We start from the raw sequence: 13,918 nt of genomic DNA on the forward strand, positions 1-13,918 counted from the left end.
TACCCAGCACTGGAAACAGAATACAAGAAAGAATTCATACAGTGAACCTCTATGCTAACGTGTGTATGAACAGACACGTGTCTGCCCACATTCTCCACCAGATCTGTTACGTGATGTGCTTTCATTAGACCCGTGTACAAACTTGCACATGTTCTAATGAGACTTACACCCACTTCTAAGGAATCTTTTGACATTGGCAATAGAGCATCTGTGGCGAAGTAAGGCGATTCTAACTCAAGAAACTTACAGCACTGAAGGGGATAACGCCACAATGGCACATTTATTGAGGTTGAAACAAATACAAAGGCACAAGCTAGTTTTGGGGAAAGGCTTAGAAGCAGTTTCAAGATTGAAAAATAGACCTTTTGAGACTTAAGAGCATACACACAGAGACAGCAGGGGAAAGAGTAGAGGGAATCTAATAATAATAATAATAATAATAATATACCTCTCCTTGGGCTGCAGCCCTTTCTTGTAGAGCAGAACTGTGGAGCATTGCAACTCTTCGGTGAAGAGGAAAGGAATTAGCGAGGGAAAGCATGGCAGCTCGCTCTCCCAAACTGAAATCTTTAATAAACTCAAAAAGAAGAAGCTAGCCTGTTTCCCCTCCCCCTTTAGGGGGTCTTGGTATTATCTTGTTTAAAGATCTACTTGCTATGGGAACAAAAGAGGGTGATTTGGGATGATGGCTGTACTTGATGCAGCCTAGAGTTCAGCAACAGGGCTACATTAGCATGTGTATGACCAGGTAAAACTCTTGCCATCCAGCAGTCATATTCTGCTTGGTTTCCCCCCAGCTTTGTCTTTGGGGAAGGCATTTGAAGACTCTATCAAGAAATGGTTACTGCTCGCAGTCTATAGGTGGAGTTTGGGGTCACTTCAAAATGGAGTCAGTACTGCTCACAGAAGCTACCTTGTAACAAGGCTAATAGTAGTTTATGCTCTTTCTGAATCACAGAATCATAGAATAGCAGAGTTGGAAGGGGCCTAGAAGGCCATCGAGTCCAACCCCCTGCTCAATGCAGGAATCCACCCTAAAGCATCCCTGACAGATGGTTGTCCAGCTGCCTCTTGAATGCCTCTAGTGTGGGACAGCCCACAACCTCCCTAGGTAGTGTCGCACTGGTCTAACTGTCAGGACGTTTTTTCCTGCTGTCGAGCCGGAATCTGGCTTCCTTTAACTTGAGCCCGTTATTCCGTGTCCTGCACTCTGGGAGGATCGAGAAGAGATCCTAGCCCTCCTCTGTGTGACAACCTTTTAAGTATTTGAAGAGTGCTATCATGTCTCCCCTCCATCTTCTCTTCTCCAGGCTAAACATGCCCAGTTCTTTCAGTCTCTCTTCATAGGGCTTTGTTTCTAGACCTCTGATCATCCTGGTTGCCCTCTTCTGAACACGCTCCAGCTTGTCTGCGTCCTTCTTGAATTGTGGAGCCCAGAACTGGACGCAATACTCTAGATGAGGCCTAACCAGGGCCGAATAGAGAGGAACCAGTACCTCACGTGATTTGGAAGCTATACTTCTATTAATGCAGCCCAAAATAGCATTTGCCTTTCTTGCAGCCATATCGCACTGTTGGCTCATATTCAGCTTGTGATCTACAACAATTCCAAGATCTTTCTCGTTTGTAGTATTGCTGAGCCAAGTGTCCCCCATCTTGTAACTGTGCATTTGGTTTCTATTCCCTAAATGTAGAACTTGGCATTTATCCCTATTAAATTTCGTTCTGTTGTTTTCAGCCCAGTTTTATTGTACTAGATTTTTCTGCTTCATTTGTTAATATGAATTTTCTGCTTCATTTGTTAATAATGCTCCTTCTCTTGCTGGTGATGATTACTGGTTGTAGTTGTTTATTATGTTATTTATTTATTTATTTATTTATTACATTTTTATACCGCCCAATAGCCGAAGCTCTCTGGGCGGTTCACAAAAGGAATAAAATAAAATAAATTTATTGTTATAAAAATAAAGAAATGGTTTTATATAAGTGTTAATTCTTTTTTTAGTGTTTTGCATATTATTATAGTAGTTGTGTGCCTTTGGCACTCATTGGTTGGTATCATTTACTTTTTGTGAACCACCCAGAGAGCTTCGGTTTTGGGCAGTATAAAAATGTAATAAATAAATAAACGTGACCGAGGCCACGCCCCCTTGGGGGCTGGACATGTTGAGTTGGCTCCGCCTTGGGGTGGGCATGTTGGGGTGGCCACGCCTCCTGAGGGCGGCCATTTTGTCCTCCTTTTTGGCTTCCAAAATATGGTCACCCTAGTGTTACATCCTGCTTGGTGTAGATCTGGCCTGAGAGAGTTTGTGTATCACGGTTGTTGTCCAGAGAGAGAGGGGAGGGGGAACAGGGGGAAATGACTTGACTTGGAGAAAGGGGTGGGTAGCAAAATAGAGTTTGCCTTTTGTGGAAGAGGTTTATGTTGGCACTGATACCTGTGGGTTCAAATGAGTTGTTTAATGTGTTGGGGCTCACAACCCACCTCTGCCTTGTACTCAAGTCTTTGGGGCAGGTTACTTGTCCTTTCTGACTAGCCACACTTCTCATGGCAGCCATTTTGTGATGGTGCTCAGTACAGTTTTTCAAATTGTCAAATGTGTCCACAGGCCCCAAAATGTGGAACTGGTAATGGCAGTGCCTGGTAACCTCTAGGCTTGATTTCTGTAATGTGCTGTACTTGGGGCTGCTGCATATTTAGTTCAGAAACTTAAACTGGTACAAAATATGGCAGCAAGATTGGTCTCTGGGACATCCTGTGGTGACCATATAACACCTGGCCCCCATCTATACAACAGCAGGATTGCTTCTCATTTATTTTTAACCTGAATTTTCATTTATTTGAATCTAGGTAAAGAGTGTCACACTGCAGCAGCAACAGTGATTTATCTCCTGATTTTTTTGTAGTATAGTTATTCATGCACATATGTGCATTATCGCAAACACAAATGCTATGGAGTATAGGTGAATGAAGCTCTAAATTTTAGCTGCAAAGCTCCACAGATTCATAGAAGAGGAAAACCGGGGGCTTAAAGGAACGAGGCAGCAGAGGATGCGAGCGAGGGACTGTAGACGTCTCCTCCCTCTCGCTGCCCATTCCCTCCTCTTTGTTTTAATTTTAGAAGCTGTATCTGCCCGTTCCCCTTATAATAGAAAAACCAAGTGAGGAAAGGAACGAGGCAGCAGAGAAGGATACGAGCGGGGAACTGTACATGTCTCCTCCCTCTCACTGCCTGTTTCCCCCTCTTTGTTTTGATTTTAAAAGCTCCATCTCCAGACATGAAAACAGCGCGAAGGAACAAGGCAGCCGATAGGTGGGAAAATGGCCAATAATGTTGTCCTGCCCACAAAGCTCCGCCCACATGTCAAAATGTGATTTAACTCCCACAATGACACATAACCATAATGTGGTGCAAACTCGGACGTGATCTAAAAGTCGTGGTAAATCGCAAATGTGAATATGCGCATTATTGCGGTAAAAATCCAGCTCTATGGCAAATGGATGGCTGTGTCATGTGTCCTGAAATGTGAATATGTGCATTTAGGTCGGGATAAACAAGCCATATAGACAATCCCCAGTTTTTAAATCTTAACACACTGGTGGCCAATTTCAGAATTTTATTGCTTACCATTTTATTTTGCTTTTTAACTTCTGTAAACCACTCAGAGAGCTTTGGCTATGGGGCGGTATATAAATGTAATAAATAAATAAATAAATAAATAATTTTTTATCTTTTTAAAATTCTTTTTAACACTTTTATGCTGTCTAGGCTATTGTTTCATTGATTGTTTTGTCTTGTTTAAACTGTTTTTAACTTTGTATGCCACTTAGAGTATTTTGTATATAGGTGGGATATAAATAGAATAGATAAATAAATAAATAAATAAATAACAATAACAGCAATAATGTTTACATTGTTTGTATTTATTGTTAGAAAATAACACTTTCACTCTGTTGCATCCATCTTAAGAGCTGATAAAACTTTGAAAGCTTATTCCAAACTGAGAGATTTCTTGTATTTTAAACTAGATTGTGTTAAGAAAACACAAAACCCTTTAGACACAAAGCTCAAGCCACATTCTGAACCCAATCCCCCTTGTTGCTGCACATACTACACACAACTTTTCCTACAAGACATCCCTACAGATTTTTCAGAAAGGGTTTTCTTATTTGTAAAAAGAAAAAAGATGGAAGAAGTGTCAGGAAAATATGGCAGGGTTACAAATGGAAGACAATGACATCTGCCCTCCCCCCCACCCCGCTCAATAAAACTCTGTGAAGGAGGCAGGGTGGTTGCATAATAAAAGCCTTGTCAGGAAACACCCAAAGGCCAGGTTCACACATCACTTTAAGTCATGGTGGCTTATAAGCTACTGTATCCCCCACACGATCAGGGAAATAAGCTACTATACCTAGGGTGACCATATGAAAAGGAGGACAGGGCTCCTGTATCTTTAACAGTTGCATAGAAAAGGGAATTTCAGCAGGGGTCATTTGTATATTTGGAGAACCTGGTGAAATTCCCTCTTCATCACAACAGTTAAAGGTGCAGGAGCTGTACTAGAGTTGTTAGAAAACATGTTCTTTCTCCTGTGGGCGAAACCGACTGAAGCCCCAAGAAATCAGCCAGCAGGCAAAAGTGGAGGCAAAACAAATAGATTTATTGATTAACTGCTTGCAAGTCAGGGTGCGGAAGCGTATAGCAGACCACAAACAACCACAACAACCTTTGACAGTAGTCTATCTGTTTCCTTCTTTTACATAGCTAGAGCCATCTACATACACATCTTCTGCATCACTCAAGGGCTCATCTAGATTTAGTGTCCAGATTAAGTACTTCCAGGCAGTCATGTTCAATTTTCTCTTTGGCTTGTTCATCAACAGGCAAGAAGGCCGCCAAATATTAAATGAGGGACATGGCTTAAAAGTCATGTTCTCATTCAGGAGGAGAGCAATCTCATATCTAGAATGTCGAGCTGGATTCAAGAATTTCGTACCTCCTCCAGATTCCAGGATCTGGGGGACTCCATGAGGGACCCATATATCTGTGGGTGCTCCTAAAGTCATTTTCTCAGCCTCTTCTTCTAAGAGGGCTGTGGCTGCCACTGCCTGCAAGCAGGCAGGACACCCTTTGGCTACTGGATCCAAAACTTTAGAATAATATCCTATTGGTCTCCAGGAGGGGCCACATTTCTGGCACAACACTCCTGATGCCACACCTTTCCGCTCATGAACATAGAGTCGGAAGGGCTTATGTGGATCTGATAAAGCCAAAGCAGGTGAACTTACAAGAGCAGCTTTAAGAGTCAGAAAAGCTTTATTCATATTTTTTTTGTCCATTTCTATTCCTTTATTCTCTCCTTCTGGAGGCTTTCATATAGGGGTTTGGCAACTTCTCCATACTAAGGTCAGCTGCTTTTTCCCTTGCTCAATCTGATACCCAAGGAAGGTCACTTTACGTTGGACCATCTGGGCTTTTGGTTTTGAAACCTTATATCCCCTCTCAGCAACGTGATTTAATAAACTTATGGCTCCCTGTTGTTTACAAAAAGCACACTGATTCTTCTTAAGGGGCCCTCCTTTTCTCCTATGGGCCCCCCTTCTCGTTCTTTTCTTTCTCTTTCTTATCAAACACTGCTGCAATGAAGCGTGCCTGCCTCCTGGTGGCCGCTTTCTCTTGTCAAACATAACTTGAACAATTTCTAAAATTCCACTGATGCACTTCTTATACACTCCATCTACTTTCTTTTTAACAATCAAATGCGCGTGTGCCAAATGATTTCCCTCCAATATCTGGCTGTGCCCTCTCTATGAACCAGTTCACTATCACTCCCCGGCTGGCACCATCCGAGGGATCCACGCCAGGACACACTCTGAAAACATTCGTCAGCCAATCTAAAAAGGCGGAAGGGCTCCCAGCCCCTCTCTTGTCTGATCTCAAAAACTCCAGACAGGTTCACTGGTCCACCAAACAATCCATCTTAAACCTGCCACAATACAGCTGCAACGGGCGGTGATGCCCCCCTCCACCCGCCCGGCCCCCTCTCTCCATCTGGGCACAAGCCGAATTACTCAAGCATCCGCTGAGCCCCTGCCAGCTCTTATAGATTCAAACAGACTTGTCAACTTCTTTGGGTCTTTGCTAAATGAGGGGTTCTGATTCTTCTAATTATACAGCTCTGACGTGGAGAAGGGAGAGTAAGCAAATGGAGCGGCATTACTCATGACAGGGCAAACGCTCCCTCCTTTTAATCAGAGTTGGGGGGGGGCTTTGTTAACTTCTCTCGTTTTAATCTTATTGACTGCAGGCGACACCCACTGGGAGCGCGAACCTTATTCTTGGGGGTAGGTTTCAAAGGGGGATGATCAAAAGGATCATCTTGCCTCTGCTGCCAGCGGCTGTTTTACTCTCGGGTAAAACACAGGACTTTTAACTCCTTAAACTGTTTCTGTGTTAATATCATTTTATACCTTTGCATTTTACATTTAAAAAACTAAGAGGGGGCAGGCTGTGATGTGCCTGCGGTCACTTCAACAAAAATTGGCCATTCATAATCACAAAACTTAATCAATTCATTTACAGACATTTTAACACTACACCACAAAGGCTAGAGAAATTTCTCAACATACAACTAAGTGGGGTTGAGCATTTTTCTTCTACAGACTGGGAACATGTCTCCCAGGTAGGGAGCATATGATGCTCTCGTGCTCGAGAGGGTTCACGTTCTCTCTGCTTGCTTCTAGTCCCTCCCATTTGGCAGGTTTTCCAACAGGTTTCTCCCCCCCCCCCCCAGGCATCCCATCTCTTACTCTGGACCACAATTACATGGACCTCTAAAAGCACTCCTGGATCAAAGGAACCCTCCTTTGGCCATCTGGGGCAAAGAACTGGCCACTCCTTTTGACACAATAATATTAATCTATCTTTAGTCATTTTTGTTCCATAATCCCTTTCGTATTTCTCAAAGTTGTGCAACACACATCCTAAGGGGGTCTTAGATCCTTCTTCTGATTGCATTACTGTCACTATTTGAAGATATAAAATGTGGAAAAGAAACTAAAGAGTTGATATCGAGTTTGCTGACTGCAGCACAATTGATGGTAGCTAGGAACTGGAAGATTCAAGGGGAATACTCTATTGAAGAATGGTATAAAGAAGTATGGGATATAGCTATTAATGATAAACTGACTTGTAATATTAAGTGGAGAAAAGGTATAACTAAAATAAATGAGTTTGAAGGAATCTGGAAACGGTTCCTAATATTTGTGTTTACTAAGGGAAGTGGGAAACCGCCAGCAGAAGAAATGATAAGACTTTGGAATCAGGAATAGATCCCGAGGTGGGGGGAGCACTATTATGTCAAGAATGATTATGTTATGGTATAATATTTTATAGTTAATATCTATTCAATACATATGTACTCAACATTTATTCAACATGTACGTAGTATGTAATAGTTGTTTTGATGTTTTTTTTTATTGTAACGTTGTATGTTTAATCAATGTGGAAAAGCAATAAAAAAAAATTATTTTTTTTTAAAAAAAAGATCCTTCTTCTTTGGGATTGGGACCCACCCATGACAGCAGTGGTGTCTTTCAACAGTTCAGTTCACTTCATCCGTCTCTGATTAGGCTCCTCGCGGAGACACTAGAAATGCAAATCGTGACTCCCACTCACTTCGCTATAAATAGCATCTCACACATCCACAGCACTCAACCACTGTCCCGCAGAGTTCCCCTACAAAGTGTGCTTAACACTTACCCAAATTGGGATCCCACTTTCCCTCTCCAGTCGCGTCCGACTGCTTACTGCCCCTTTACTGCCCCTTATTGCATCCACTTTCGGTGCTTCTAATTAGGCTCTCGCTTTCCTCTGCCTTCCAGGTGTCAAAGCTGTCGCCCGGCGCCAATCAATTGGAAGAGAAGACTGAACTCAGTCTGTGGCCACTTCCCGTCCAAGATTCTCTCGACGGGTTAGATCAGCAAAGACCCTGCACAGGAGAGGATCCGAGTCACTGCACCAAATTGTTAGAAAACATGTTCTTTCTCCTGTGGGCGAAACCGATTGAAGCCCCAAGAAATCAGCCAGCAGGCAAAAGTGGAGGCAAAACAAATAGATTTATTGATTAACTGCTTGCAAGTCAGGGTGCGGAAGCGTATAGCAGACCGGACAAAAGGTGTAGGGTGCGGTCACTTTTTATACCTCGGAGTAAACAACACTCTGGTGGTCAGCATTTGTCTATACTACGCATGTCCCCCTCTGTTATCTAGCCCAATATGTTTCTGTTTCTACATTCCTTTCTAGTCTATGCTGTCTTCTGAAGAACAATAGCTCTATTCTATGCATGTGTCCCTTCTCTGCTACGTGCCTTTCTCGTTTAGAGCTAATGGCGTTACTCTGGCTCTTGCAGAGTGACCAGATCTAAAAGAGGGCAGGGCACCTGCAGCTTTAACTGCTGTGATGAAGAGGAAATTTCACCAGGTTCCCCATATATACAAATGACACCAGCCCTCATCCAGCTTCTCAGCTCAGAAGGACACACTGGCTGCCATCATGTACACGATGGTCACACCCATGCTCAACCCCTTCATCTACACGCTGAGGAACGACAAGATGAAGGAGGCTCTGAGGAAGCTTTTTGGAAGCAAAGAAAACTCCTAAGATGTGTAGCTATAAAATCTGCAAATCACGAGAATGAATGGCTCCGTTCTCTAGCAATTGTGAGGATTTTGTTTGGTTCTTTTTTTATTTATTTATATAATAAAAAGTTACCAAAATTTGCAAATTTTCCAATAAATATGATGGAAAGAACCTGAGATTAAAGTATTTGAATATGGGAGAAAGTGAAACTATCAGAGGTGGAGGGTATTGAGTCCTTAGCTCAAAAGTCTGGGTTTATATATGTATATATGCAACAGGTTTTTATTGCAGGATTCCCAAAGATGCCATCTTTAACAGCTACATGACAGTCAGGTACAACACATTCCTCTGTTTGCTGGGAAAAGCTATTCATATTGAATTTGACCATGGCAGATGCATGAGGATTTTGCTTGGTTCGCTTTTGATGAAAACATACCTAAACTTTCCAATTTCTTCATAAACTGGACTGACAGAATTGAGGGTGTTGTTGTTTTTAATAAAAAATGTGGATATGGGGGAAACCAGAACTAACAGATTTCTTATTTTTCTGCCGCTATGTAGTTTCAAAGTATGATCCCAGGTTTGAGACATCCTAAAGATCAAAGCATTGCACAGTGGAAGTGTTGGTGACCTCAGTCGTTGAGAAGAAGAAGATAGAATCAGCTTTTCATAGTTGGAAGTCAGCCCTTCTTCTTAAGTATTTTAGTTTTAGATCAGTTTAGATAGTTGGTTTTATTTTAATCTTTTCATCCTTATGTTTTGTAAAATGCCTAGAGAAATTAACTTTATGACATGTTTAATGTTATAAATAAAATAAAATAAGTGCCAACATTTGACTCTGCCATACTTGGGGGGTGCCATCTTTTAGCCCAGCATATGGTGAATCATCCAGCCCGTCAGTGTATCAACATGGCGTGTGCATTATAATTGTGAGAATGGAGATCTATCTGTCACGCCATCCACATAAGAGGTCTCACATGAAGAGGAGAAACAGGTTTTGACTCAGGGTGTTTTAGCACAGTGGAGTCATTGCATTTCTGCCATTAGCAGGAAGTAGAATCAAATCAGAGTCCACCATTTAATACACCATTGTATTATCCAGCAATGCACTTCCCCATAACAAAGATGTTTCGCTAACATCTGTTCACAAGTACATTCTACGCTAGGGTGACCAACTGTCAGGATTTCCCTGGATTTGTCCTGGTTTTTGTTCTTTCCATGGTGTCAGGGGGGATTTCCTATAATTTTCAATAATGTCCTGGAATGACACACCTTCCCCTTTAAGGCTGCCATTAGCATGGCAGGAGGGAGTGACATGCTTTCTTGAGGCACATCATTCCCCCACTTGAGGTCTTAATTGAGCTCCAATTGAGGTCTTAAAGGGGAAAGTGGGTCATTCGTGGACATTATAGAAAAGGCCCCAATTGGAGTGGATGGTGGTGGTGCAGAATGAAATCCTTTCCCCTCCTCCACTCCAATCGGGTTCTTTAAGGTGGCGGGGGAATAACGTACTTTCTGCAGGACTCAGAAAGCTGCTTTCCCACATACACACTAGGTGTCCTCTTTTTTGGTTTCCCAAATATGGTCACCCTATCATAGAATCATAGAATAGCAGAGTTGGAAGGGGCCTACAAGGCCATCAAGTCCAACCCGCTGCTCAATACAGGAATCCACCCTAAAGCATCCCTGACAGATGGCTGTCCAGCTGCCTCTTGAAGGCCTCTAGTGTGGGAGAGCCCACAACCTCCCTAGGTAACTGATTCCATTGTCGTACTGCTCTAACAGTCAGGAAGTTTGTCCTGATGTCCAGCCGGAATCTGGCTTCCTGTAACTTGAGCCCGTTATCCTTAGGCAGGACTCCGACCTTGGAGCCAGGAGTCCGCGTTGCCCCCTCCTGCCGCTCTCAGCTGGCGTAGAGAGACCTGCACCAGGTGCCTCTCCAAGGTTGCAAAGGTGGCCTCGAGGGGAAGAGAAAGGGCAGGGAGGGGCGGGGATTGCTTAGGCCGAATCCTCAGGCCATCCCGGCCTCCTTCCCTCCCTTCTGCTTTGAATGGGCGTAAGCCTCTGAGTTTGGAGGCTTATGGCCTGCCCCTTGGCTTGTGCCCTTACCATGGTAAGATAAGGCCAGGGTTCCCCCATTTGTTGGAGGGTTGCCTGATCTTGTGGTAGCCCCAAATAGCCTGTAGGCTATAGCATCAAAAGGCCGTGCCCCCCTCAGGCGGCTTACCTTGCAAGGCGAACGACCCTGCTCCAAACCACAGGCTGTTCAGGAACGTGAAACGGTTCTCTTCATTTCCATCCCATTCGCAGGGGCTCATTCTAGGGAAAGGAAAAAAAACCTATGGCGTCGTTCGCCTTCCTCTGGATGCAATGCAGGAATTCCCCAAGCTGGGTGCTCCATGCAGGAGAGAAAGAATGGCTCAGCCCCAGGGTGAACCGAATGCCAGACTAGATGGACCCATGGTCTGATCCAGCAGGGCTCTTCCATGGCACCGTGAGAAAGACTTGCTCTACGCAGCAAAAGGCCTTTCTAATGCTAATTGAAAACCTTCTTTCAATTAGGTTGGCTTGTTTTATTGCTTCCTGTTCATCTGGAGTGGTGAATTAGTGATGAATGGCCTCTGATTTGCCTCTGAAAATAAACTTTTTATGTGCTCAATTCTATGCTGGGATTTGTTGGCCTTTTTTGCCTAAACATGCATAGAATTGTGCCCCAAATGCTAGTTTCTCTTCCCTATGGGGTAGGGAGCCTTTAATTTCTTTCCTCTCCGTTTTTGAACCCAACTTTTGCCACAAACTGGCAGCCCACATGGACATAGGGGTGTCGTGACAGGAGTTTGTCATAAGCATTAGCTGTTATTTATCATATGGTGTTAAAAACAGAACTAGCTATAATATTTATATTCATAACAAAAGTAGCATATTGGTTGAGAGAATGAGCTGTGAACTGGGCTGCCTTCTAGCATGAAATTGTAAGCCTTGTGTGGCACAGAGCAGTAAAGCAGCAGTTTCTGCAGCCAAAACTCTCCCCACAGCCTGAGTTCGATCCCAGCGGAAGCTGGTTTCAGGCAGCCGGCTCAGGTCAACTCAGCCTTCCATCCTCCCGAGATCGGTAAAATGAGTACCCAGTTAGCTGGGGAAAAGGAAATAACGATCGGGGAAGGCAACGGCAAACCACCCCGCTATAAGGCCTGCCAAGAAAACGTCAGCGAAAGCTGGCATCCCTCCAAGAGTCAGTAATGACTCAGTGCTTGCATGAGAAGTTCCTTTCCTTTTTCCTAAAGGTACACAGTGAGGGGCTATCATATAAGAGCCAGTGTGGCATAGTGGCTAGAGTGTCGGACTGGGAGTCGGGAGATCCGGGTTCTAGTCCCCACTCGGCAATGGAAACCCACTGGGTGACTTTGGGCCAGTCACAGACTCTCAGCCCAACCCACCTCACAGGATTGTTGTTGTGAGGATAACATGGAGAGGAGGAGGAGGATTATGTAGGCCGCCTTGGGTTCCTTGGAGGAAAAAGGTGGGATATAAATGCAATAAATAAATAAATAAATCACTGCAAGGAAGCAAATAATGAAAATACAGCTTGTCCAATATAATGGACTTAAAGTTACCTGCGACATAACCCTATGCATTTTTAAATGGAAGTCAATCCCTGTAAGTTTAATTTGGAACAACAACAACATTTCTTACCCACCTCTCCCTCTGGATTGAGGCAGTGAACAACACTGAATACAAAAATAAATAAAACTGACTAAAAACATATAAAACTAATACATTATTTAAAATAACAGCCAAACATCTTAAAATTTGACTGTGTAGGCCTGCTTGAATTAATTTCAAATAAATATAAGTAAGATTGTACCTCCATTTATTAAAGCCCTAACAGAATTAAAACCACCAAGCAGGCCTGTTACCACGGGTCAGCATGGGTGCGGTGGGCAGCTGCCGAGGGTCAAAACAGCTCAGCCCTGACCAGCCCTGATCCTGACCCAGCAGCTGCTAAGGCTGGATGGTGACAGTGGCAGCTCTTCTTACTCCTATTTCAGCCTTCCTTCTCCTCGCCCAGCCAGTCCCACAGGCAAAAGGAAGCAATGTATCACCCAGCTGGACCTGGGCCTGCCCTACTCTGTTTCAAAATAAACCTTTTTTAAACTTTACCTTTGAGTAGAAGCAATCTGGACCAATCAGATGCTGCCTTTGGAGGAGTGGCCAATGAGGACACAGGAGTGATGATGAGTGGCCTCATTGGGCAGGTGCGGGGCCTTTGCTTTAACAATGAGGGGGAGACGGGCAAGTGGCTTGGGTGGGCCGCCTTGGTGGTGGGCAAGCAGAAAGGAGGCCTCTCAGCAGCACTATGTCACAGACCAAATGGGATCTGGCCCCAACTCTACCACCAATCATTTCAGTGCTTTTGCACTTATAGGCCCAAATACTGACGGCAGGGAGCAGGTTTACTTCTCAGTAAAGACTATATAGTACATACGACACACAATTGCATTCAGCTTTCTCCTAATATTTTTTGTTTCCTTGGGCTTCTCTATACGGCTTGTTTACTCCTACCTAAATGCGCACATTCGCATTTCAGGACACATGACGCAGCCGTCCATTCACCGCAGCGCTGGGTTTTTACTGTGATAATGCATATATTCGCATTTGCGATTTACTGAAACTTTTGGATCATGTCCGAGTTTGCACCACATTATGGCTATGTGTCTTTGGGGGAGTTAAATCGCATTTTGACATGTGGGCAGAACTTTGAGGGTAGGACAATGTGATTGGTTGATTCCCCGGCTTCCTACCTATCACATCCTCTGGCTATCTCGTTGCTTTCCACTGTTTTCATGTTGAATTAAGATGGAGCTTTTAAAATGAAAACAAAGAGGGGGAAAAGGCAGCGAGAGACAGGAGTTCAGTCGCCCGCTTGCATCCTCCTCTGCTGCCTCGTTCCTTTCCTCACTCACATTTCATCTTCTATGAATCTGCGCAGCTCTGCAGATTAGCTTTATAGCTTGCCTCATCTATAATCCATAGCGTATATGCGCATTAATAACTGCACTTTAAAAAAACCTCAGGAAATAAATCGCTGTTGCTGCGGCAATGTGAGCTCTTCACCTAGGTTCGAATCAACAAAAATTCGGGTTTATAATATATAATACATATAATATATATATTTATTTGTTGCCCGCCTCTCCCTCTGGATCGAGGTGGGGTGCAACATAAATGCAAATGCCATAAAATACATATAATTAAAACATTTAAAACTAATACATTAT

The sequence above is a fragment of the Elgaria multicarinata genome, chromosome 3 (assembly GCF_023053635.1).
Source record: "Elgaria multicarinata webbii isolate HBS135686 ecotype San Diego chromosome 3, rElgMul1.1.pri, whole genome shotgun sequence".
NCBI classification, from domain to species: Eukaryota; Metazoa; Chordata; class Lepidosauria; order Squamata; family Anguidae; genus Elgaria; species Elgaria multicarinata.